Source organism: Pongo pygmaeus, chromosome 1 (assembly GCF_028885625.2).
Source record: "Pongo pygmaeus isolate AG05252 chromosome 1, NHGRI_mPonPyg2-v2.0_pri, whole genome shotgun sequence".
NCBI classification, from domain to species: Eukaryota; Metazoa; Chordata; class Mammalia; order Primates; family Hominidae; genus Pongo; species Pongo pygmaeus.
The window spans coordinates 123,041,868-123,069,728 of record NC_072373.2 but is presented as its reverse complement, the minus strand read 5'-3'; positions in this window follow the sequence as shown (position 1 = coordinate 123,069,728).

Genomic DNA, 27,861 nt, shown 5'->3' with positions numbered 1-27,861 from the left:
ACACATAACAAAATGTCAGAAGTAAGTGCTTAATTATCAATAATATTGAACGTAAATGTACTAAACTCTTCAACCAAAAGACATAGGCTGGTTGAATAGTTGGAAAAAAAAAAAGCCCATTGATCTATTGCCTACAAGAAATACACTTCACCTGTAAAGACACACATAGAATGAAAATAAAGAAATGGAAAAGATATCCCATGCCCATGAAAACCAACAAAGAGCAGGAGTCAGCCAGGTGTCGTGGCTGATGCCTGTAATCCCAGCACTTTGGGAGGCTGAGGTGGGAAGATTGCCTGAGCTCAGGAGTTCGTGACCAGCCTTGGCAACACGGTAAAACCCTGTCTCTACTAAAATACAAAAAATTAGCCTGGCTTGGCAGCATGCGCCTATAGTCCCAGCTACTTGGGAAGCTGAGGCAGGAGAATTGCTTGAATCTGGGAGGCAGAGGTTGCAGTGAGCGAAGATTGTGCCAATGCACTCCAGCCTGGGTGAGCAAGCCTCCATCTCAAAAAAATAAATAAATAAATAAGTAAATAAATAAAAATAAAAGAAGAGCAGGAGTCACTATACTTACATCAGACAAAATAGATTTCAAGACAAAAGCTATAACGAGAGACAAAGAAGGTCACTATATAAATAATAATGAAAAGGTCAATTCAGTAAGAGGATATAACAACTTAAAATATATATGCACTCAACACTGGAGCACCCAAATGTATGAATGAAATATTATTAGAGCTAAAGAGAGAGATAGACCTCAATACAAAAATGGCTGGAGACTTCAGTATCCCATTTACAGCACTGGGCAGATAGTTCAGACAGAAAATCCACAAAGAACCAACAAATTTAATCTGCACTGTGGACCAAATGGATCTAATAGATATTTACAGGATATTTCATCCAAAGGCTGCAGAATATACATTCTTTTCCTAAGCACATGGATAATGTTATTTATTTATTATTTTTTTATTTTTTTGAGATGGAGCCTTGTTCACCCAGGCTGGAGTGCATTGGCACAATCTTGGCTCACTGCAACCTCTGCCTCCCAGATTCAAGCAATTCTCCTGCCTCAGCCTCCCGAGTAGCTGGGACTATAGGCGCATGCTGCCAAGCCAGGCAGCTTCAAGGAGAGACCATATGTTAGATCACAAAACACAAAAAAAGTCTTAAAACATTTTAAAAAGTTGAAACAATATCAAGTATCTTTTATGACCACCATGGAATAAAACTAGGAATGAATAATGAGAGAAATTTTGGAAACTATACAAATACATGGAAATTAAGTAATGTGCTTCTGAATGACCAGTGGTCAGAGTAAATGAAGAGGAAAAATGAAAAATTTTTTGAAACAAATGATAATGGAAACAACATACCAAAACCTACGGATACAGCAAAAGCAGTACTAAGAGGGAAGTTAACAGTGATACTGCCTACTTGAAAAGGAGGGAAAACTTCAAATAAACAATTTAACAATGCATCTTAAAGAACTAGAAAAAAAGAGTAAACCAAACCCCAAATTAGTCGAAGAAAAAATAGTAATAAAGATGAGAGCAGTCATAAATAAATTTGAAATGAACAAAACAATACAAAAGATCAATGAAACAAAAGTTTTTTTTTTTTTTGGAAAGATAAACTGAAAAACCTGCCGCCAGACTAATGAAGAAAATAAATAAATAAATAAATAAATAAAATAAAATCAGAATTAAAAAAAGAAATTACAACCAATACTGAAGAAAGTCAAAGCACAATTAATGGCTACTATAAACACCTATATGCCAATAAATTGGAAAATATAGAAAAAATAGAGAAATTCCTAGATACATACAATCTATCAAGATTGAACCAGGAATAAATCCAAAACCTGAACATAATAGTAACAAGTAATGATATTGAAGCCATAATAAAATGTGTCCCAGTAAAGAGAAGCCCAGGATCTGATGCCTTCAATGCTGAATTTTATCAAACATGTAAGGAAGAACTAATACTAATCCTGCTCAAACTTTTCAAAAAATAAAGGATGAAGGAATATTTCCAAACTCATTCTACAAGGCCAGTACTACCCTGACATCAAAACAGACAAAGAAATATCAAAAAAAGAAAACTACAGGCCAATATCTCTGTTAAATATTGATGCAAACATTCTCAACAAAATACTAACAAATTGGATTCAACAATACATTAGAAAGATCATTCATGATGACCAAATGGGATTTATTCCTGGGATACAAGGATGGTACAACATGTGCAAATCAATCAAAATGATACATCATATCAACAGAATAAAGAATAAAAACCATGCGATAATTTCAATTGATGCTGAAAAGGCATTAATGAAATTCAACATCGCTTCATGATAAAAAACCCTCAAATGGAAACAGAAAGAACATACCTCAACATAATAAAAGCCATATATGGCAGACCCACAGCTATTATCATAGAGAATAGGGAAAAACTGAAAGCATTTCTTCTAAAATCTGGAACATGACAAGTATGACCACTGTCACCACTGTTATTCAACATAGTGCTGGAAGTTCTAGCTAGAGCAATCAGACAAGAGAAATAAATAAAAGGCATCCAAATTGAAAAGTAAGAAATCAAATTATCTTTCGGTGCTTAAGATATGATCTTATATTTGGAAAAACCTGAAGACTCCACAAGAAAACTATTAGAACTGTTAAATAAATTCAGTAAAGTTACAGTCTAAAAAAATCAACATACAAAAATCAGTAGCATTTCTGTATGCCAACAGTGAAAAATCTAAAAAAAAATCAAGAAGGTAAATCTCATTTATAATAGCTACAAATGAAATAAAATAAGCATTCACCTAATCAAAGATGGAATGATCTGTACAATGAAAACTATAAAACACTGATGCAAGAAATTGTAGAAGACATAACAAAATGGAAAGATATTTTATGTTTATGGACTGAACGAATCAATATTGTTAAAATGTCCATACTAACAAAAACATTTTACAGATTCAATGCAATCCATATTAATATACCAATGACATTCTTCACAGGGAAAAAAAGTAATCCTAAAATGTATGTGGAACACAGAATTCCCAGAATATCCAAAGCTGTCCTAAGCAAAACGAACTAAACTGGAGGAATCACATTACCACTGTATTAGTCCATTATCATGCTGCTATAAAGATACTACCTGAGGCTAGGTAGTTTATAAACAAAAGAGGTTCAATTGACTCAGAGTTTCACATGGCTGGGGAGGCCTCAGGAAACTTATAGTCATGGCACGAGGCAAAGGGGAAGCAAGGCATGTCTTACATGTTGTCAGGAGAAAGAGAAAGTATGCAGGGGAACTGCCAAACACTTTTAAAACCATCAGCGCTTGTGAGAACTATCAAGAGAACAGCATGGGGGAAACTGTCCCCATGATCAAATCATTTCTGAAAATTTCCTCCACTGACACGTTGAGATTACAACGTGAGATGAGATGTGGGTGGGGACACAGAGCCAAACCATATCACCTACCTTTAAATTATACTACAGAACTATAGCAACCAAAGCAGCATGGTACTGGCATAGAAAGATACACATGGACCAAGAGAATAGAGCAGAGAACCCAGAAGTAAATTCACACATCTTCAGTGAACTCATTTTTGACAAAGGTGCCAAGAATATACCTTGGGGAAAGAACAGTCTCTTCAAAAAATGATGCTGAGAAAACTAGATATCTACATGCAGAGGAAAGAAACTAGACCCCTATTTCTTGCCACATACAAAAATCAAATCAAAATGGATTAAAGACTTAAATATTAGGCTTCAAACTATGAAACTACTACAACAAAACATTGAAGAAAATCTCCAGGACATTGGTCTGGGCAAAAATTTCTTTAGCAATACCCCCACAAGCACAGGTAAGCAAAGCAAAAATGGACAAATGGGATCATATCAAGTTAAAAAGCTTCTGCACAGCAAAGGATACAACCAACAAAGTGAAGAGACAACCCACAGAATGGGAGAAAAGATTTGTAAACTTCCCATTTTTTAAGGGATTAATAACCAGAATATATAAGGATTAATAACCAGAATATATAAGGATATCAAACAATTCTATAGGAAAAACTCTAATAATCTGATTGAAAAAAACTGGGCAACAAATTTGAATAGATATTTCTCAAAAGAAGACACACAATTGGCAAAGAGGCATATAAAAAGGTACTTAACATCATTTATCATCAGAGAATTTCAAATCAAAACTACAATGTATTATCAGTTTGCCCCAGGTAAAATGGCCTATATCCAAATGACAAGCAATAAAAAAATGCTGGCGAGGATGTGGAGAAAAGGGAAACCTTGTATACTGTTTGTGGGAATGTAAATTAGTACAAACACTGCGGAGAATAGTTTGGAGTTTCCTCAAAAAACTAAAAATTGAGCTACAGTATGATCCAGCAATTCCACTGCTGGGGGATATACTAAAAAGGAAATCAGTATATCAAAGATATATCTGCACTCCTATGTTTGTTGTGGCATTGTTTACAATAGCTAAGAGTTGGAAGCAACCTAAGTGTCCATCAACAGATGAATAGGTAAAGAAAATACGGTACATATACACAATGGAATACTATACAACCATAAAAAAGAATGAAATCCAGTCATTTGCAACAACATGGATGAAACTGGAGATCATTATGTTAAGTGAAATAAGCCAGGCACAGAAAAACAAACATGACATGTTCTCACTTATTTGTGGGATCTAAAAATAAAAACAATTGAACTCATGGACATAGAGAGTAGAAGAATGGTTACCAGAAGCTGGAAAGTGTAGTGAAAGAGTGGTTGGGAAGGTGGAGATGGTGAATGGGTATAAAAAAATAGTTAGAAAAGGTGAATAAGACTTACTATTTGACAGAACAACAGGTTGAGTATAGTCAATAATAACTTAACTGTCTATTTTGAAATAGTGTAATTGGATTGTTTGTAACTCAAGGGATAAATGCGGGAGGGGATGTATACCCCATTATGTGCTTATTTCACATTGCATGCCTGTATTAAATCATCTCATGTACCAATAAATATATATGCCTAATATGTACCCATAAAATGAAAATAAACATAAAATAGTAATAATTATCATTATAATGTAGTACTATGAACAACTCTATGCCCAGAAATTAGATAAACTAGATGAAGTGGAGCTATTCCTTGAAAAACACTCTGCCAAAACTCACACAAGAAGAAATAAACAATCAGAATAGGCCTATATCCATTAATGATATTAGATCAGTAACTAATAATCTTCTAAAACTGAAAGTACCAGGCCTACATGTGTTAACTTGTGAATTCTACCAAGCATTTAAAATGAAATTATACCAATTATCTGCAATCTCTTTCAGAAGATAGAAGTAGAGACAAAACAGCCTAACTCATTCTATGAGACCAGCATCACTCAAATACCAAAACTAAACAAAGCTATTAAAAAAAAAAACAACTAAAGACCATTATATCTCATAAACATCATTTTTGATACTAAACAACAAAATATTAGCAAATCAAATATAACACTAAATAAAACAATATACACCACAAAAAAAGTATAATTTGTCTTGGGTATGTGAGGTTAGTTCAACATTCAAAAATCAATTAATGTAATCCATCACATCTATCAGCTAAAAAAAAAAAACTCACGTAATTTTATCCATAGATGCAGGAAAAGTGTTTAACAAAATTCAACATCCATTCACGATTTAAACTCTCAGTAAACTAGGAATTGAGGGAAATTTCTTCAATTTGATGATGAATGTCTACAAAAAACCTACCATTAGCCAGGCACAGTGGTTCACGACTGTAATCCCAGCACTTTGGGAGGCCAAGGTGGGTGGATCACCTGAGGTCAGGAGTTCAAGACCAGCCTGGCCATCATGACGAAACTCCATCTCTACTAAAAATACAAAAATTAGCTGGGCATGGTGGCATGCGCCTATAGTCCTAGCTACTTGGGAGGCTGAGGCAGGAGAATCACTTGAACACAGGAGGCGGAGATTGCAGTGAGCTGAGATCACACCATTGCACTACAGCCTGGCTCACAGTGAGACTCTATCTCAAAAACAAAACAAAACAAAACAAAAAAAACCTACAGTTAACATCATACTTACTGGTGAGAAACTCAAAGCTTTCTCAGGCTGGGTGCAATGGCTCAAGCCTGTAATCCCAGCACTTTGGGAGGCCGAGGCGGGCGGATCATGAGGTCAGGAGATTGAGACCATCCTGGCTAACACGGTGAAACCCTGTCTCTACTAAAATACAAAAAGTTAGCCGGCGTGGTGGCGGGCGCCTGTAGTCCCAGCTACTCGGGAGGCTGAGGCAGGAGAATGGCATGAACCCAGGAGGCGGAGCTTGCAGTGAGCTGAGATTGTGCCACTGCACTCCATCCTGGGCAACAGAGCAAGACTCTGTCTCAAAAAAAAAAAAAAAAAAAAAACTTTCTCAAATCAGGACTAAAGTAAGGATGTCCCCTCTCACCACTGCTTTTAACATCATTTCTGAAAGTTGTCGCTAATGCAGTAGACAAGAAAGGAAATAAAAGATATACACATTAGGAAGGAAGAAATAAAACTGTCTTTTTTCAAAGATGATATGATTATCTGTGTGGAAAATATTAAATAATCTATAAAATCTATAGAAACTAAAAAACCACTATAGCAAGCTTATAGGATACAAGGCTAATATACAAAAACCAATCACTTTCCTATATTCCAGCAATGAACAAGTGAAATCTGAAATTACAAACACAATATCATTTACATTAATGCCCAAAATAAGAAAATACCTAGGCATAAATCTAATACTAATCTAATCTAAATCTATTGTAATCTAAAATACTTAGGTATAAATATGTATAGGATCTATATGAGGAAAACTATAAAATACTGATGAAAGAAATCAATGAAGAACTACATAAACTGGAAGATATTCTGTATTCATAGATAGGAAGACTTAATATTGTCAGGACATTAGTTCTCTCCAACTTGATCTATAGATTTGATACAATACGACTCAAAATCTTGCCATGTTATTTTGGATATTGACAAATTGATTCTAAAGTTTATACGGAGACGTTAAGACTCAGAATAGCCAACACAATATGGAAGGAGAAAAATAAAGTCAGAGGACTGACACTACCTGACTTTTAGACTTCCTATAAATCTATAGTAATGAAGACAGTGAAGTACTGACAAAAACATAGACAAATCAATCAATGAAACAGAAGAGAAGGCCCGGTAATAAACCTTCATAATTAGTCAACTGATTTTTGACAAGAGCAAAGGCAATGCAGTAGAGCAAAGTCTCTTCAACAGAAGGTGCTGTAACAAGTGGACGTCCACATGCAAAAATCAATAAATAAATGTAGGCATAAACCTTATACCATTTACAAAATTCAACTCAAAATGGGTCATAAACACAAATGTAAAATGTGAAACACCTTAACAGACACTTCACTAAAAGGCAAATAAGCATATGAAAACATACTCAACATCATATGTCATCAGGGTAATGCAAATGAAAACAACAGTGAGATACCACTACACACTTATTAGATGACCAAAATCTGAATTACTGACAACGGCAAATGTTGGCAAAAATATGGAGCAACATGAACTCCCATTTACTGTAGATGGGAATATAAAATGGTACAGCCAGTTTGGAAGACAGTTTGGCAGTTTCTAACAAAACTAAACATACTCTTACCATATAATCCAGCAATTACACTTCTTGGTGTTTACCCAAAGAAACTGAAAACTTATATGCATAAGGAACCTAAACACAAATGTTTATAGCAGCTTTTTTCAGAATTGCCATAATTTAGAGGCAATCAAAATGTCCTTCATTATGTGAGTGGATAAATCAACTATGATATATCGAGACAGTAGTATATTATTCAGCACTATAAAGGAATGAGTTATCAAGTGAAGAATGCAGTTAAATGCATATTATGAAGTGAAATAAGCCAATCTGAAAAGGCTACATACTGTATGATTCCAACTATATGATATTTTGGAAAAGGCAAAACTAGGGAGACAGTAAAAAGATCAGCGTTTGTCACAGGTTGTAGGAGGCTTGACTAGGTGGAGCACAGAGTATTTTTAGGACACTAAGAACGTTCTGTATGATACTATAATGGGGGGTAAATGAAATAATAGATTTGTCCCAACCTATAGAATACAAAACACCAAGTGAACCCTAATGTAAACTATAGACTTTGGGTGATTATAATGTGTCAGTGTAGGTTCATCAATTGTACAAACATGTCACTCTAGTGAAAGATGTTGATAATGGGGAAGGCATGTGCAGCAGGCAAGGGATGCACGGGAAATGTCTGCATATTTCTCTCAATTTCACTGTGAATCTAAAACTTCTCTAATAAAATAAAGTCTGATATGGTTTGACTCTCTGTCCCCACCCCAATCTCATTTCGAATTGTAATCCCCATGTGTCAAGGGAGGAACATGGTGAGAGGTAATTGGATCATGGGGGCAGTTTCCCCCATGCTGTTCTCATGGTAGTGAGTGAGTTCTCAAAAGATCTGATGGTTTTACAAGTGTTTGGAAGTTCCTCCTTCACTCTTCTGTCTTCTTCCACCTTGTGAAGAAGGTGCTTGCTTCCCCTTTGCCTTCTGCAATTACTGTAAGTTTCCTAAGGCCTTCCCAGCCGTATGGAACTATGAGTCAATTAAACCTCTCTACTTTATAAATTACCCAGTATCCGGTATTTCTATACAGCAGCGTGAAAATGGACTAACACAAAGTCTTTAATTTTTTTAAAAAATAACATCTTTTAATAGTTATTTACACTTACATATTTACTCGGAAGACATTAGGCCATTTAAATTTCTCTCAATTCCTAGTATTGAAGATGTATTTATTCACCCACTTACCTCAGTTCTGGAATGTTTTCATTTATAATGTCTTTGCTTACTTATTCATTACTCTTTATTCTTTGTTCTTCTCTGGGGACTCCTATTATTTAGTATATTCTTATTTTCAAACTTCTCTTGAAATTATCTATATACACGTTTCAAATTACTCCAGTTTATCTTGTACTTCAGTTATCGGATTTTCTTCAAGGACAATTCTGCTGCACTGTATTGAATGTTTTCAGTTATGATTTTATTTTTCTATCTTAAAATGACTTTAGTCTTTTCTGAGCTCATTGTTAAAATGAAGTTTCAGTTCACTAAGCACTGGTATGAACGGTTTTACCAAAGATTCTAGATATTCACAAAAAAAGTTATTCAGAAGTTAATATCGCCTTTAAGGTTTTTATGACTTCTTTATTGTTGATGCTTCAGAATATTTTGGTTTTTTAATTCTTTTAAACTAGGAACATTTTTAAAACTAATAATATCTACTAATTAGTTTTCTTACTTCTGGGGAATTGGAAAAGAGATAAACTTAAAATCCTCAATATTTGAGATTGGGAAATAGATCAACTTTAAAGGTTCCTTTTATTTGCTTTCAAAATGTAAATATTTGCAGAATATATTCCTGCATTTTTAATTAAATCAACTCTTGATTTAATGTTTGCAATAATATATTCCAAAAAGAGTAGATTAATAAACAGAAATGCATATTATTTGCCTACTCAAAGCTATGTGTTCAAATGAACATAGCAGCATTCTCTTATAACTTTAAACTTGCAAACAAACAAGCAAGAACAAATTTATATCAACAGTGGAATGAATGTTACAGTATGTACATAAAATGTGATATTAAATAGCATTACTAATGAAGGTACTACTATTCATGCATAATATTGAGCAAAAAAAAAATCTAGGCCCACAAAACTAAGACTCTCCTATCATGATGGAAGCTAGAGTGGTGTTATCTTGATGAGGGGAGGTGCAACTGGGAGCTAGCTTAAGGAGGACCACATGGGAACTGGTAATGTTTTCTTCCTTCCTCTGAATAGCTGTTATAGGAGCATACTCACTTTGTTAAATTTATTGAAAAACATATTTGTGACTTTTGCACTTCTTTATGTCTGTGCTATACTTAAAACTATACTTAAAAATGAGTGGAATAGCCGGGCATGGTGGCTCATGCCTGTAATCCCAGAACTTTTGGGGGGCTGAGGTGGGTGATCATTTCAGGTCAGGAGTTCGAGAAGAGCTTGACCAACATGGTGATACCCTGTCTCTACTAAAAATACAAAAATTAGCTGGTGGTGGTGGTACATGCCTGTAATCCCAGCTACTTGGGAGGCTGAGGTAGGAGAATCACTTGATCCCAGGAGGTAGAGGTTGCAGTGAGCCAAGATCATGCCACTGCACTCCAGCCTGGGTGACAGAGTGAGATTCTGTCTCAATAAAAGAAAAAAGAGGAATGGAATACAGGGGAAGACACATTGTGTCTGTATTTGCCACATGTTTATAATTAGATGTATCTAATGATAACCTACATGTCATAAAACAATACTAAACATTGTTTCATAAATTAAAAAGATAAAAGTAATTCTCATGAAGAATCAGAAATGGCTTCATAAAGGAATTGTCAGTGTAGAGGACTGATTGGGTGACAGAAAGACAAAATGCATGAAAAAGCAGTTAAGACACCATTGCAATACCGTAGGATCATATCTTAGTATGCTAAGAGCTGAGGCTAGTGTCTTGGGCTGTAAGTGCTTCTTAAGTACTCGCTGAATGTGAACAATATTGGACTGAAGGTTATCTTTGACAACAAGCTGAGTTACCAGATAGAGAGAAGGACACAAGCTTTTCTCATTAGCTATACTAATTACTTTATTGGAAAGTTCTGTATTTTAGCATGTATTTTGAGATTTTAATTTCTTATTAAATAAAAACACATTGGGAAAGGTTATTTATATAATCATTAGCATGTTGGAAATATAGAAAGTTGCAAACAACACAAAAGTGATAAAATATTTGCAAATTTCAGGTTGAGAAGATTTCCAATTAAACAAACCCTTATTATCTTTGTATTTATATTTTTTGATAAAAGGAGTATAGCAACTGCTTATAAATGCAGATTTAAGAAAATATGAGAAGAAAAAATTATTTGTATTCAAGTCTAAGGTGACCTCCATACCACAGACTAAATCTACCCACCCACCCACTGAAATAGCACCTGCTCTGGAGGGTCTAATTTCACTTTCAGCAGCATTACTCAAAGAATAGGCAGAAGAACCTAGCAAGTCCACTGAATATGGACTTCATCAATCAGCTAGCAAACACAGCCATGTCTAAAACAAGTCAATGATTACTTCTATTGGGTCAGAAAGCAGAAAATCAAATATAAAGCATGTCTGGATTTCTTCAAAAGCAGCATGTTGTTTGAGGCCAACAGAACTTTTCTTAAGTGTTCTTTCTCCTGGCAAAAGATATTATGAACATTTCAATTGTAGACAACCCTACAATTTCAAAAGAATTTGGTATAAAAATGTCACTTACAACAAAGGTAAACTATAAAATACAGATGAGGGAGGAAGCAGAAAGTAAGTTAAAAAAAGTTTCTTTTTAAATTTAAAACCTTCAAAATTAATTCTTACCTCATGTAGCTGTGACAAATGAGAAACCTTAGAAGAGAGTTACAGAAGGAGACCAGTGGGTGAGACGGTACACAGAGAGACAGTTACATCATCAGAAAGCCAGACCTCTTGTGCCATTCTCACTCCCTCCTCATACTTCCCAGCTTTGGCACTTTATGCAAATATGTACCTTATTCCTAGCACATTTCCACAGATTTCCTCTACTCTCTAAAGAAGCTTGGAGAACTCCCTAAAGAGAGCTGGAGGTGTGGGGGTGTCTATTCATTTGCCACCATTCGGCAATCAAGTTAAATAAACTTGTTTTACTGCAATCTCCAAGGTTGCGAGCAAACTAAATCAAAGAATGAGTGTATGAAAATACTGCATGGATAAATGTGGGAAAGGAAGATTACTAAATGCACAGTTAGTGAAACATTTCCAAAGCATTATTATATTTGTGCACAGCTTTACAATTTTAACAATATCACAACTTTAAGTTTTAGATTTTCAAGTAAAGACTCTGCTGGATTGCCAGTGTTCTACACACCAGAACAAAACCTGACTTAGTAGAATGGATCACACAAGTAAGTCATGTAGGGCAGCATGAAGACCACCCAGCTTTACTTTGTGAGGTGTAATTCTCACTGCAGACTTCCATGTCATTCAAAGCAAAGCATTTAGGGCAGAAAACCTCCAGGATATTGTGCAATGTCCTTTTAGGACTGGCCCATTCCCAAGCTGTACTGTAATCAGTGGATTAAAAAAAAAAAAAGCACGTAAGCATAAATTGGGAGAGTGTAAGAGATAAAGTCAGATTTCTTCAGTTTTAAGTGGGGGGGATCTATCTTATATCTACCCCCAGTACCAAGAACAATGCCAAGAGGGCACTTGCTTCTTATATACAGTATAGGAAGCAATGCACATAGCCTTGTTCATTGCACACTTGCTGTGTGACCGTAGGCAGGTCATTTTCCATCTCCAACTTTAGTATGTCCCTTACAAAGGGTGGTTGGTAATGAAACCTCTTTCTGGGATTGTTTCAAAATGTATTAGATAATGCCTGTGAAAGCACTTTGTGAACCCTATAAATATAAGGGATAAAATGTTGGAAAGCTGCCTCTGGATGCTTCCTTCTCAAATATGCCCAGATATTAACATTTTAGTGGTGAAAAAAAGACTGCTAATATTTCCCATTGGTACTTTTCTACTGCAGAAGTAAGTAATCTAAGTAGAAGGAGTACTTTTTTTCCTCAAGACTCAACAAAGCTACTTTCATTTAAATTGTAGCACATCAACATTTTTATTTTCCCCAAATTGACTGTTTTGGGAAATATATATATGCTCACCCCTTGTCTAATGGAAAACTCTGAAAGTCAGAGTAGCCCTATCCTGGTCTTGACATTACATCTTTCTGTGTGACCTTGGGCAAATTACTGTTCTTGCTATCATTAGTTCAGTACAAGTATATATATGGCCCCTAATGTATGCCAAGCTCTGTGTTAGGCTCAGCCTGAGATACTGAAAAAAGAGCAAAAGTCCCCTACAGCTAAGAAGTTTACATTAAGTAAGTTTTTTAGTCTCCCAAACAGAAATGATAATCACTGTGCTATCCACCTCCCAGATTTGTTGTGAGGTTAAAAGATAGCACAGGAGAGTACTTGGCAAAATTCAAAAATGGCACATAAATGCAACATGGTATTATTACCAAACATAAAATTATCAACAGCATATAGATGGTGAAAGAATACTTGAGAGAAGAGGAGATTAATATTTATCGAGCTTCTGCTCCATAGAGAGAAATGTACATATATTACTCTACCTGCACAACAAACTGGTTGGGTGAATATTAATCACTGCTTTTGACCAATGGGAAATATAATAGTTAAAGGAATCTAGTTAAAAAATCAGAGCCACTATTCAAACCATAGCCTGATTGCAAAAGACTCTACAAAAACCATTTATATAGATTTTTACCTTGCTTCAGAAATCCACATATATTTCACCAGAAAAGAAAGAGCCCCCAAAAGTTAACAAGCAGCAATTTCAGTTGCAGAAATAGACAAGAGCGTATTTTCAACTTATTTTTAAAAATAACAAAGAAGGAAAGAAACAAAATGAACTAATTTAATTAATAGAGCAACACAAGGAATCAAAAAAGGTATCATTATCTTTTCTAATTCCCTAAGCAAGGCTCCTGTCTAAAATGATTTTTGTTTAAAAGCAAAACTAATGTTGTTTTCTGAATCCTTAAGTAGATAGAATGGATGGAAAGCTGCACATTTCAGCACTCACACAGTTAAAAGAATCACTTGAGAGGGCTTCGTGAAATCGAAATTTCTGTAATGCTTTCTGTGTGGATTAGCATACCAAGCAAAGTACAAAGGTAGCTTAATGCCTAGATATATTAAAACCAAGAGCTTAACTTCTAATATCCTCTCTCCAATCAGGTATGGATTTACAAAACATTTTACTCTTGTTGTTAGTTTTCCTAGCTAAAACTCACAACTAAATCCATCAGCGTAAAAGATTGTTGAGTTATATTGGTATGATTTTTAAAATTTATTTTCAACCTATAAAGCAGAATAAGATAAACTCCAGGGGTATGCAAAAGCTGGAAACTGCTTAGAAGCAGCTAACAGGGCACATATAAATCAAGCAGCCTAGAATTATAAATATGTAATAACTGTTTAGAAAAAAAATTTAATGATTGAATCTCTTGCTGACCTAAATGGATATGAATTAACACTTCTCCTTCACAGCAGGAAGGTAACTACTAACATTTATCTAGCATCTACTAAATGCTAGAGCTGTGTCAATGCATTTTATACATTATCTCATTTACTTCCCACAAAAAAACCCTATGAAAAGAGTAGTATTGTATTTATGTTCTAGCCAGATGATGGAACTTCCAGATGCTAGAATTGAGATTTAGAATTTAAAGAATGGTCCAAGAGTGAACAGCTAATAAAAACGGAGCCAGAATTGAACTCAGCCTGTCTCTTTCTACTATCCTATTCCATGTCAGGTGCCATAGAGGATCACACCTCTTTTCTGTGTGCCATTTGCAAATATAAAAAAGCTTGGAAGGCAATGAAAAGAATTCCAAGTATAGATTCATTCACTGATTTAACAAATAATTCTTAAGTACCTATTCTCTTTCAAGCCCAGTGGTGAAAAGCACAGTCGTGAAGGAAATAGATGTGGGCCTTGCTCTCATGGGATTTACAGTACAGATTATTTTAGGCTTTGAGACTGAGCCTTTCCCAAACACTCCAAAATTGAGAAGAAACTCCTCATAAATTGAGACTCTATGTGGTGAGTCAGATATGCCTACTCTATTACTTACTGCCTGTTGACACATGCTAAATAGTAAACATACTTTATAGATGAGTGTCATCTATAAAATAGAGATAATAAAAATTGCACTATCCACTTCAAGATAGTATTGTAAAGAATAAATAACATAATGCATGTGAAATTATCACAAACATTCAAAGATAGATGCATACATCTGTGTATATATACATACATAAAAGGAAAATCATTATGCTTTTCAAGGTGAAGACATTATATATTTACCTTATCAAAATAACAATTAGCCAAGGGCAGTGGCTTATGCCTGTAATCCTAGCACTTTGGGAGGCAATGCAGGAGGATCCCTTGAGCCCAAGAGCTCAAGACCTGCTTGGGCAACATGACAAAACCCCATCTCTACAAAAATTTTTTAAAAAATTTTCAGGGCATGGTGGCACGCCCTTGTTGCCCCAGCTACTTGGGAGGCTGAGGTGGGAGGATTGCTTGAGCCTAGGAGTTTGAGGCTACAGTGAGTTATGATTATGCCACTGCCTTCCAGCCTGGCCAACAGAGCAAGACTTTATCTGAAACTATGAAAAGTAATAATACGTGACATGATGGCAAGAGTTGCTACCAGATTGGGAAGTTATGAGGTTTCTGCTAATGCAGACACGTAGATAATACATGGGAAAAATGATTGCAGAAAAGAATAAGTTATTCATAATTTTAATTATTTGTTATTTGATAATATAGTATCAAGGCATCTTGTAGCCTCACAAAGCATAACTTTGAATTTCCTACCTTGTGGTTTTGTATTTAGCTAGTCAACCCAAATCCTTTCCCCAAACACAGCGCCATGATAACAGCAAGTTAACATGAAGTTTTAACAAAGACATGCTCATTGCCAGGTATTGTGCTGGACAATGAAGAGAGGCCGGGCGTGGTGGCTCACACCTGTAATCCCAGCACTTTGGGAGGCCAAGTCAGACAGATAACGAGGTCAAGAGATTGAGCCCATCCTGGCCAAGATTGTGAAACCCCGTCTGTACTAAAAAATACAAAAATTAGCTGGGCATGGTGGCGTATGCCTGTAGTCCCAGCTACTCTGGAGGCTGAGGCAGGAGAATGGCTTGAACGTGGGAGGCAGAGGTTGCAGTGATCTGAGATGGCACCAATGCACTCCATCCTGGTGACAGAGTGAGACTCCGTCTCAGAAAAAAAAAAAAGAATGGTTCATGAGAGAGGAGCCATGTTCTCAGGGAACTTGTAGTATACTGAAAGATGCTTGCAGAAAATACACATATACTATTCGCTGTGGCAAAGTGTGAAAACAGGATGATTGGGGACACAACGGGAATACAGATTCAAGACACAAATTCATCCTCATGTTTAAGAAACCCCTAAACCAAGGACTGGGGCATAAAAAGGCAATTTCCTGATAAAGGTAAGAACTTGTTGGTAGGAGAATGGAGAGAAGTCACGGTGCAAACACATGGAAACAAAAGCAAGTGGAAAACACTAGTAACTAGAACCCAGTTCATTGTGGCTAGCATGTGGCATGCAGAGGGTAAAACAGGAAAAACTGAAACTGGAGCAAACTGAAACGAGTTTGTTTGCAGCAAAATCTGAAACTGGGGACCTTAACTAGGGAGAGGTATTTTGGGAATAAAGACTCTTGATTGTATTAAGGAATGTGGAATTTCTTCTCAGAGTAAAGTGACTGATATAAAAAGGCTTTGACTTTGATTTTGATTTTGGAGTCAGAAAAGGAAAAAGTCACTCTCTGATCTGCTCTTTAGATACACCCTGGTGGCTTCTGGGTAGGTGATGGGTTGGTAGTTTAATCAGGAGCCTAATTAGGAGGATGTTAAAATCGATAAGCTGAGCTTTTGCTGAGTTACCCATGATCCATGACTGAAAGTAAGTGAGTACCATACATGTACACCATGAACAGAGTAAATAGTATGCCAAAGAAATTAAATGCTAATTGAAAAGCCAAATGTGTACTGAGCAGGATGAGGAGGAGTCATGGAGGTGAATAAAGTTGTTTCCTCTGGCCCAGGCTTGTCACACTTCCAGGTTTGATTGAAGTATTCTCCACATTCCCCTCAAACTTCTGCCCACCAACCTCTTTTACAACCCTCAAGAGCTCTCAATTATTCTTTTTGTTCAGATTAGGGAAAAAAGCGTGACTGCTGCTTTTTCAGCAAGTGAAATGCAAACAGTATTTGTGGACTGCAGAAGGCCAATCAGATACAGCATTTACTTAGTGGGTCAGGGAGGAGTCTAATCTGACTGAGAATTCACTTGCAGCTTTTAGCCCTGTCCTTGTCGTCACATCCACAACACACGTATCTCCTCTCTACACACATTACTGCTTTAGAGCAAGGCACTTTTTATCTCCTACAGGAAGATAGATTTATTCATTTCAGTGGTATCATAATATTGAACAGCTGGTCACTGCTTCTCACTGTCTCATTCCTCACATACTTCTGCTTTATCAGTCACAAGTCCCATGGCTAAACACTGCGAAAACCAGAGGAAATGTGTTATAAAAGCAACAATACTGATGAACAAAACATGCAGAACCTCTGGATATAAGTGACAAATCCAACAATGCATTGTTCTGTTCTTTTCCAAAATAAATCCTAAAAACGAAAGTTTTTAGGCTGATATAAAGCCTCATATTTGAATGATATAGCTCATATTTTCATATAGTTTTGACAGCCATTTATCTGACTTAGTTCATGACCAAAAACGTGTGTGACTAGGGAGATCAATTATGCAGCCAGAACATGGAAGTTAAATAGACTATTCAAATTTACAGAGCAATTTAGTAATTACTGAGGCAGGTATCCAGATTCCAGGATGAACTGCCAAAACCTAGATCAGGTTTAAAGGCTCTGAACTGGCCCCTTGGTCAAACCATAGAGGAAGCTCCACAGGAACCTTTATTTACAGTCAAAATTCCCTACGTAAGTCTCTTGTAACCATCCAAGAGGCTCCTACTGCTTGCTGGATAGAGAAAGACCATGGCATTGCAGATGACATTGCAATAAAGAAAGAGTTTAATAGACACGAGGCCAGCCACAACATGTGGGAGACAGACTTAGTACTCATATTATTTCATCTGAAGTTCCTAGGTTAGGGGTTTTTGAAAGGCAGTTTGGGGAAAGGCGTGGGGTGGCTAGGCTTGCTGCTGATTGGTTGGGGTGGAGATGAAACCATAGGAGGTCAAAGCTGTCTTCCTGCATGCTTAATCACTTCTGGGTAGGGTCACAAGTGCTGAGTTGGTGAGTCCAGGTGGGTCTAGGTGGAGCCATGGGTATCAGACATGCAAAAACTCTGCAGACATACTTCAAAAGGCCCATCCACAACAGTGGTGCTATTTGCAGGAGTAACTGGCAAAGTTGCTTATCTTATAACCTCCAGAGTAATAGCTGACATTCTTTTATGTCTGTGCATTAGCAGGACGCAGGCTCCTCCCCTCTCCCCAGCCTGATGATCTCCATTAGCTTTACAAAAGTGACCGACTTTTAGAGGAGGCCTATGATCATTTAGACTATAGCCTAAATGTCTTCCCAAGTTAGCTTGGCCCAATAGCCAAGGAATAATTAAGGGAAATCCAAGATGATGAGTTAACTCAGATCTCTTTCACTGGTATAATTTTTTCAAAGGCACGTTTATTTTCACCACTATCCTTTCTATCATCTGTGGACTTTTTATTGATATTAGGATAACAAAAACAATTATAATCAAACAGCTGCAGCATAATGATTAATATTGAAATAATGACAATAGCAACAGTGATAGTAAAGTGACTGTAGCAAGGTGCTTAAGCCTGCAGGCTGCAGGCTGTCAATCACGTCTATTTATTTTTATTTTTTATTTTTTTTCAAATTATTGATATGTTTTATTAGCACCATCTGTAACTTCACCTAAACATAAAGAAGAAGCAAAACAGGAGCAGGAAAGGTAGTCTATAATAAAAGCTCCCATTTATCACAGGCCTCCTATGAGTTAAGTACTCTTTTTTATTATTATTATTATTATTATTATTATTATACTTTAGGTTTTATGGTACATGTGCGCAATGTGCAGGTAAGTTACATATGTATACATGTGCCATGCTGGTGCGCTGCACCCACTAACTCGTCATCTAGCATTAGGTATATCTCCCAGTGCTATCCCTCCCCCCTCCCCCCACCCCTCAACAGTCCCCGAAGTGTGATGTTCCCCTTCCTGTGTCCATGTGTTCTCATTGTTCAATTCCCACCTATGAGTGAGAATATGTGGTGTTTGGTTTCTTGTTCTTGCGATAGTTTACTGAGAATGATGATTTCCAATTTCATCCATGTCCCTACAAAGGACATGAACTCATCATTTTTTATGGCTGCATATGTGCCACATTTTCTTAATCCAGTCTGTCATTGTTGGACATTTGGGTTGGTTCCAAGTCTTTGCTATTGCAATCACGTCTATTTATATTCTAGCCCTAGTGCTCCTTATTTTTTTTTTTTTTTTTTTTTTTTTTTTTGGTTTTGAGATGAAATCTTGCTCTGTCTCCCAGGCTGCAGTGCAGTGGCATGATCTTGGCTCACTGCAACCTCCACCCCTGGGGCTCAAGAGATTCTCCCACCTCAGCCTATCAAGTAGCTGGGACTACAGGCACGCACCAACACGCCCAGCTAATTTTTGAATTTTTAGTAGAAACGAGGTTTCACCATGTTGGCCAGGCTGGTCTCGAACTCCTGAACTGAAGTGATCTGCCTACCTCAGCCTCCCAAAGTGCTGGGATTACAGGTGTGAGCCACTGCACCTGGCCGTGCCCCAGTGTTCTTTGACTCTATGAGCTTAGGCACATTACTTACCCTCTCTGTTCCTCTGCCCCCTTTTTTAAAACAAAAGTAATAAATAACTGTCTGATATAGTTTGGACATTTGTTTCTACCCAAATCTCATGATGAATCATAATCCCAATGCTGGAGATGGGGCTTGATGGGAGGTGTTTGGATCATGTGAGTGGATTCCTCATCAGTGGTTTGAGCCATCCCCTTGGTGATAAGTGAGCTCTCATTCTGAGTTCTCATGAGATCTGGTGTGTCACCTCTCCCCAAACTCTTTCTCCTGCTCCCATTCTTGTCATATGATATGCCTGCTCCCCCTTTGGCTTCCATCATGATTAGAAGCTTCCTGAAGCCTCTGCAGAAGCAGATGCTGCTATGCTGCATGTTCAGCCTGCAGAACAGTAAGCCAATTAAATCTATTTTATTATAAATTACCCAGTCTCAGGTATTTCCATATAGCAATGCAAGGACAGCCTAATACACTGTTATATATAGGCATATATATATATATATATATAGAGAGAGAGAGAGAGAGAGAGAGAGAGAGAGAGAGTGAGCATTGGGGCTAGGATACAAATAGGCAGTGTGATCCACAGCCTGCAGGCTTAATCACCTTGCTACAACCACTCTATTATCACTGTTGCTGTTGTTGTTATTTCAATATTAATCATTATGCTAGAGCTGTTTTTTATATATATATAATATTGTATATATATCAGAGAGGACTATAATATCATCTAATAGGGTTTTATTATAAGAATTAAAAAACATAATATATTTAGGTACTTCAAAATTGTCTGGCATAGAAATATTCGATAAGTGTTGCTTATAATCACCATTTTAAAATATGCATATGTATGTGAAATTTCATATTGTTTAAATATAATTAGTATGAGTATTGTTATCATTATTACTATCATTATCTTAACTACTTTGTGGCTCACAATAGTCCTGTGAGGCATGTGGTGAATAAAGCTCTATAGTTCCTCAGCTATTAAGGGATTAAGTGATAATTTAAACCAAATACGTCTAATACCGACATCTATTAGGCCTTGTATATTAGTCTCTTATTGTTACAAATTACCACAAATTTAGTAGCTCAAACATCACAAATGTATTATTTTACAGTTTTGTAGGTTAGAGGTCCAGGGCAGGTCTCACCAGGCTAAAGCCAAAGATTACCAGGGCTGCATTCCTTCCTGGTTCTTGGAGAGAATCTATTTTCTTGCTCATACCCATTCTTAGCAAAACTCAGTTCCTTATGGCTGTCAGACTGAGGTTTCTGTTTCCTTGTTGGCTGTCAACTCAGGGCCATTCACAACTTCTGAAGACCAACCACATCCTTTTCTGATGGCTTCCTCTTTCATCAACAAAATGAGCAATGGGAGGTCAAATCCCTCTCATGCCTCAAATGTCCCTGTCTCTTCTTCTGTCACATCTCTCTCATCAATATTTCTGCCCTCCTCACATGCTTTTAACATGATTACATTGGGCCTTCCCAGATAATACAAGAAAAAATCCATATTTTAAGGTCCATGACCGCACTTCCCTCTTCCAAGTTCCTTTGGCCATGTAATGGAACATGTTTATGTGTTCCAGAGATGAAGCCATGTTAATATGGTTTGGCTCTGTGTCCCCACCTAAATCTCATGTTGAATTGCAGTCCCCAATGTTGGAGGTGGGGCCTGGTGGGAGATGATTAGATCAGGGGTGGTTTCTGATGGTTTAGCACCATCCCTCTAGTGCTGTCTCATGATAGAGTTCTCAGGAGATCTGGTTGTTTAAAGGTATATAGCACCTCTCCCTTCACTCTCTTCCTCCTACTCTAGACATGTAGGATGTACCTGCTTCCCCTTTGCCATGATAGTAAGTTTCCTGAGGCCTCTCAGACATGTTTCCTGTATAGCCTGCGGAACTGAGTCAATTAAACTTCTTTTCTTTATAAATTACCCAGTCTCAGTTAGTTCTTTACAGCAATGCATGAATGAACTAATACACTTGTGCATCTTTTGTAGGCTACCATTCTGCCTACCAAATTGCGGCACCTCCAATTGTGTGCTAGGGACCAGTTGGAGTCACATCAATAAGGCTGCTAGTGACAGAAAAGGATAAGAATGAGTATCATGAACAAGAGTGTAAAATTAACAAGCTTTCTAAAAGGCAATAATTGCATACTAATCAAGAGGTCAGTGATGAAAGAGTATGAGTAAAATAGATCAATTTGTTTTTAACAGCTTTATTGAGGTATAATTGTTATACTAATAAATCTGCATATTTAAAGTGTACAATTTGATGAGTTTGGATATAAGCGAACACCTATGATACCATCACCACACTCAAGGTAAAAGACATATCTCATACCTTCCAAAGTTTTCTTGTGCCTTTTTGTTTCTTCTGTTTGTATAGTTTTTGTGATTTTTTTGTCTGTGGGGTTGTGGAAAGAACACTTAACATAATGCTGTGGTTTGAATATTTGTGTACTCCCCAAAATACATGTGGAAACTTATTCCCCAGTGCAACAGTATTAAGAGGTGGGGCCATTAGGAGGTAGATAGGCCATGAGGGCCCTGCCTTCATTAATTGGATTACTAACCTCATAAAAGGGCAAGAGGGAATTAGCCAGGCCTTTTTGCCTTTCTGTGTTCTGTCACATGAGGACCCAGTGGTTGTCCCCTATGGAATATGCAGCAACAAGTTGCCATCTTGGAAGCAGAGACCAGGTCCTCACCAGACACCAAACCCATTGATGCCTTGACTTTGGATTTCCCAGCTTCCAGAACTGTAAGAAACAAATTTCTATTGTTTGTACGTTACCCAGTTTCAAGTATTTTGTTATAGCAGCACGAATGGACAAAGACACATGAGCTCTGCTGTCAACAAATGTTGAAGTGCATAGTACTGTATTACCCACAGGGACTATATTGTAAAGCAGATCTGCAATAAGTTCTTTGAGAAACTTAATGAACTACATATTTTTCAAGTGATAAGTAGAAAAAAGTGCAAAAAAATCTGAAAGAAGGTATGGGTAAATATTAGTATGGCATTGCAAAATAAGTTATTAGTTTAAAAGACAAAAATTGTAAAGAAAGACTTATCAATTTCACCAAATAAAATTTATGTATGAAAGGCATCATTAACAGAATTAAAGGACAAATAACAAACTAGGGAACAGTATGTATCAGGGGACAGATGCCACAAATTTATTAATGTTTTCTACAAATCAGTAAAAAGATTAAAAACTCCAATAGGCACAGAGACAAAGGAAAATAAACAGGCAACTCATAAATGAAGAAATGAAGAAATATCAGTGGTTAGTAAATAAACAAAAAACAATTGTATCATATAAAACACACACAGAATATTTTTCAACTAGCAAATTTAGGCAAAGATAGAAATGTCTAGTTAAGAACTTTTTCTTGGCAATACAACTTCTAAAGATTTATCCCAAGGAAAGAAGCAGAAAAAATGTCTAAAAAGATATGTGTAAGGACATAGATACAGGACACAGATGCAGATATAAATAAAGATACAGAGCATTATTTATTTATAATAGCAAAAAAATGAAGAACAAGGTACACATAACTAAAATTATTCCCTGTTTATCCTGAATGCCTTATATAATCATTTATTAAATGTTTTTGGACAAGCATGTGAACACACTGTAGTATTAAAAACAAACAAACAAAAAATCTTTTCAAAATATGTTGCGAAAATAAAGATCAAGATGTTGAGATTTTCCTAGGAAGAGAGATTTGAAAAGTAATTTGAGACAGACATTCAATCCGTAATGAACCATGTAGAAAGCTGCCTTAAAACCTTTTGGAAGAAGCCAAGGTACAAATATAGAACTGTTTGGGAGAGAATAAACTACCATAAAGGCTAAAACACAAATGTGAAGTAAGCACATAAATACATCCGGTTTCACAGACATTAGGGCAAACATGGGATTTAGAAAAATACTGTCATGAATTGAGTTAGATTTAGTCATTAATTTTCATTTAATGAGTCAGAACTAGCCATAATTTCTCATTTAATGAGTAAGATTTATGGTACTATATAAGCTTGAAAATATTAGTAATTAATAGAAATTGGCTTGGTAAAGACATATGATCACTCATTTAAAGGCAATTCGATATTGGAAATGAAGCATGATTACTCTACATCCAGCAGAAATTTATAACGCTAAATTGATAGTCACATTTAACTATAGGAAGAGAATGTAAATTTCACTCAAGGTTCACACTATGAGTAATGAATAATCAACTGAGAAATAATTGCAGCCATAAAGCATAATTATTCATGCACTTTGCCTACCAGGGCATATTTGCACAATATTAAGTATCATCAGACTTGATCAGAAATGGGGAAATGGTCATATCCCATTGGCATCTTCTATTTACCACTTCAATAAATTTGTAGTTTGTTTTCTTTCTCATAAAATTGACTTATTGTAGATCTGCTTTACAACAGAGTCCCTTTAGGTAATACAGTACCAGCATACTACTCAATACCAAAGAAAGTCACAAAACTGTACATGATCAGCTACCAAAATACAAAATATATAAGGTACATAAATTAAAGAGTGTATGTTTGTTTTGCTTCTGGATATTTACCTAGAAAGAACAGGGCTCCAATTTTCAGACAGATTAAATGGAAAGGCATTTTCCCTGTGTAAAAGCAAAATATGTTTTGATTATTATCATCTTCCTCTAAAAAAAATTTCATTTTCTCCATTATTCCTTTTCTAAAAATCCATTTAACAAAACCTTTTAATTGCATTTCAAAAAAGTTATTGCCAGTAATTTGCTATTTGGATATTGTATATATGCTACAACATGACATCCTACATGTGAATCCCCATATCCTGTGGCAAATTTATGTTATTCAATCTTTGAAGCAAGAGTTATACAGTTTTATGGAGACAGGATACTACTTTAAAGAAGAGAATTGATTAGAAAACTCTGAATTTTCTTACTGTTTCATTTTTCCCCTAAAGTAATGTTTAAGGGAGGTCAGGACCCCTATCCAATCCACCCTTGGACATGTACTACATGAAGATTATTAGGGAAATCCAATGAATGGAAAAGACAAGTTTTCCCCAAAGTCTAGAAATATGGGATCTTCTGACAAGACATAATAAAAATATTTATTAAAGATTTAATTATAAGCTGGAGAGTTAATATGTTTACCCAATGGAGAGAACTTTGTTAGGATCTTTAATTGAATCTCTAATTAAAGCCCTACCATATAATTGAGCCTGAGTCTAGCATCACTGTGGAATATACTACCAAAAGTTTGAAGGAAGAAAATGAAGAATTGACACCCCACAAGCATGTGGAAATACATTTTAAAGCTACATTTAAGACACAGAAATGTCTATGAATATTAATGAATTCCTATTCACCATTTTGTGCCACCAGTTAAAACATTAGTACTCTTTCCCATCTGTTTGCTATAGTGTAGCCATTCATACTCAGCCTGCAAAACAGATTTGTCACATTTTCTCCGTATTCCAAAGGGTTAGATACGGTAGGAGACAGCACTAATCATAAAGCATGCTCTCATGAATTCACACTACTAACTAGAAAACCAGTACAAATTGCAGAATTAGAGAGATTAAGGAGAATGTAGCTACATACAATAAGCAAATCAGCCCTACTTCATCAAGCAAATGTTCTTTGCTGTACAATAACAAAGATAATTGAAGACTGCACTGTAAGGGAGCCTAACAGTATAATAAATACTTGGCTGTGATTCACTTGCCAATCAGAAACTGAGACATGACGAGTTCTGAAGCAGATCTTGTCTGATTTGAACAGTGGCTTTATTGTTTATTTATTTCAAATTTGACTTAAAGGGCTACATTAGAGTTAAAAAAAGTTTTTTTGAGGGAGGAACCAATTAGACTCTGTGAATTTAATGTAAGCTCTCACCATGTCTTAAATTTACTTTGTTGGTTTCTCTGTAATAAAAATATTGCTTTTATAATTTTTAATAGCAAAAAGTAATAAAAATCAAAGCAACCAAATTGTTGAAGTTTTCCACTCACAGAATAGGCTGCGAACATTTTCTAATAATGGAATCTTACTAGTTGTGTGCCCTTGAGCTCAGTTTTATCTATATTTCATGTATTCTGCTGTAAAACCTGAACAATAGCACCTACCTTGTAAAATTTTTGCCAGGATTGAGATGCATTGTAGGTTCCTTCAGCAACAAATGAAGATTAGATATGTAGGGTCAGTGATATCTCCCAGTTGTTTGTTGTTGTTGTTGTTGTTGTTGTTTTGCATGAGTCTGTATGAATGAGAACTTTTATTTTTGATTAAAGAAAGCAGGAAAAGGGTGGTTCACAATCACCAGAGGCAGAGTAAATCAAGGTGGGGAAACAGAAAATGCTATAAAGTCCATTCTCCTGTCACTTCAAGTTCTATAAAAGAGGTGCAAAGAAGATAAGGGGGCATTTTGACAAGGGATAGTCAGAGACTAGAAGTGCGGTCAGCCAGACATCAAGGCTCAAGAGGCGCAAGGGTAGGAAGAACTAAGCTCTTCCCATTTCTTTGTCAACTGAAGTAGCAGAGTCAGGCTAGAGTGTTAATAGCAGACCAGAAGCATGAGCAGTGTCACCTATATTGGACGGACAGACAAGTACCTCAAGGAACCCATGGACTGCAGTGACCATAGGGAGATATCTTTCAAAAGATTTTCGAGTAATAAATGCCCAAGAGATTTAACACAAAAGAATATAAGTAGAAATTTTCTGAAGCACATGAGAACAACCTATTAGAAATTCTACAGAATAATGGAAGGGCTTGGCAGGAAGTGGTGAGGGCTGCAAGAAAGAGCTGAGGAGACATTAAAATCTGAAGCTTAATGTATTTTTTACCTGCAGTTCACAGTGTCTGGGTCATTTTAGTTACATGCTTCCCATATTTTTGTTTTTATTTGCTTTTTTTTTTTCTTACGCAGTTAAAACTTTTTTACTGAAATATAATATTTACACTAAAGACAAGCTACCTGAGAATAGATGCATATCTCAAAAGTTTTGTATTTCCCACATTAGCCAGGCACTATGCTAGGCACAATTTAGCTGTTTAATACATTATTGCCTTTCATAGTGCATAGGCCAACATAAATAAATAAATGGAGAATATGCTCGAGAACAAATTGACAAACAAGACGTAAATAAATCACCAAGAACAGATGGCATCCAACCAAATGTTTTTAAAGCAGTCAGAGGACACTGGAATTGCTCACTAAACTGTTTAATCTTTCATTAGAATTGGACACTGCACCAAAACATTGGCTCATTGCCATCTTGTTTTTTAAAAAGACTTGAAAAGTGACCTTGGAATTGATTTAATGCTTCAGAGTTAGAAATTAGCAAATTATATGGTAAATATTAGTAATTAAATAAGTGGTTTTACGTTGTTTTTAGAAAGGTAAAGTGGGCCATAGAATGAAATAAAATTTAACTGAATTATATTTATATTTTTATAAACATGAGACAACAGAGAATAATTTATGTCAACTTTTAGAAAGTCTTGGGAAAGTTCCAGGTCAATAAATTCACCAGAAAATTGGAAAAAATGCTTACTCATGAAGAGAAAACTGACTTCGAGAATACAGAGACAGAACTATCTTGTTTTTCTTTATTTAAATGACAACACTGAAGTATGTCAGAGATGATGACAGCTATATATAATACCTTCATAACTTATTTCAAAGAGCAAGTAAACAATTTTAAAGAATGAGTGAGCCTTCATCACATAGAGAAAAGACAGAAGGAACAGTCTGGGTAGAGGACACAACATGTATAAAGGATATAGAGACGTAACTCCTGTGTCCTATCAGGGAATTGCCTCAGCTCCAATAAGGAAGAAATGGAAATAGTGGAGTCTAGACAAAGTTGCATGAGCCCTCACTTAGAAGTATAACTCCATCCTTTAGGCAGCCAGGAACTATTACGGTATTTCTAGCACAATGTGTATGTGACACCGTTAGGCTTGTTCTTAGAAAAATAATTTTGGAAATAGAATATTAAAATAAGCTGGAGAAAATGGAGATGTAGAAAGAGATTAATAACCTAACTAGAAGGTAAAAGTGACAAGTTTTTGGTAAATTTTCAGGTAGTTATAAGGAAGAGTCAAAGATGAATCTGGCTGGATGAATGGGAAGTCTAGTGTGAGGAAGTAGCAATTTTTTTTTTTTGTA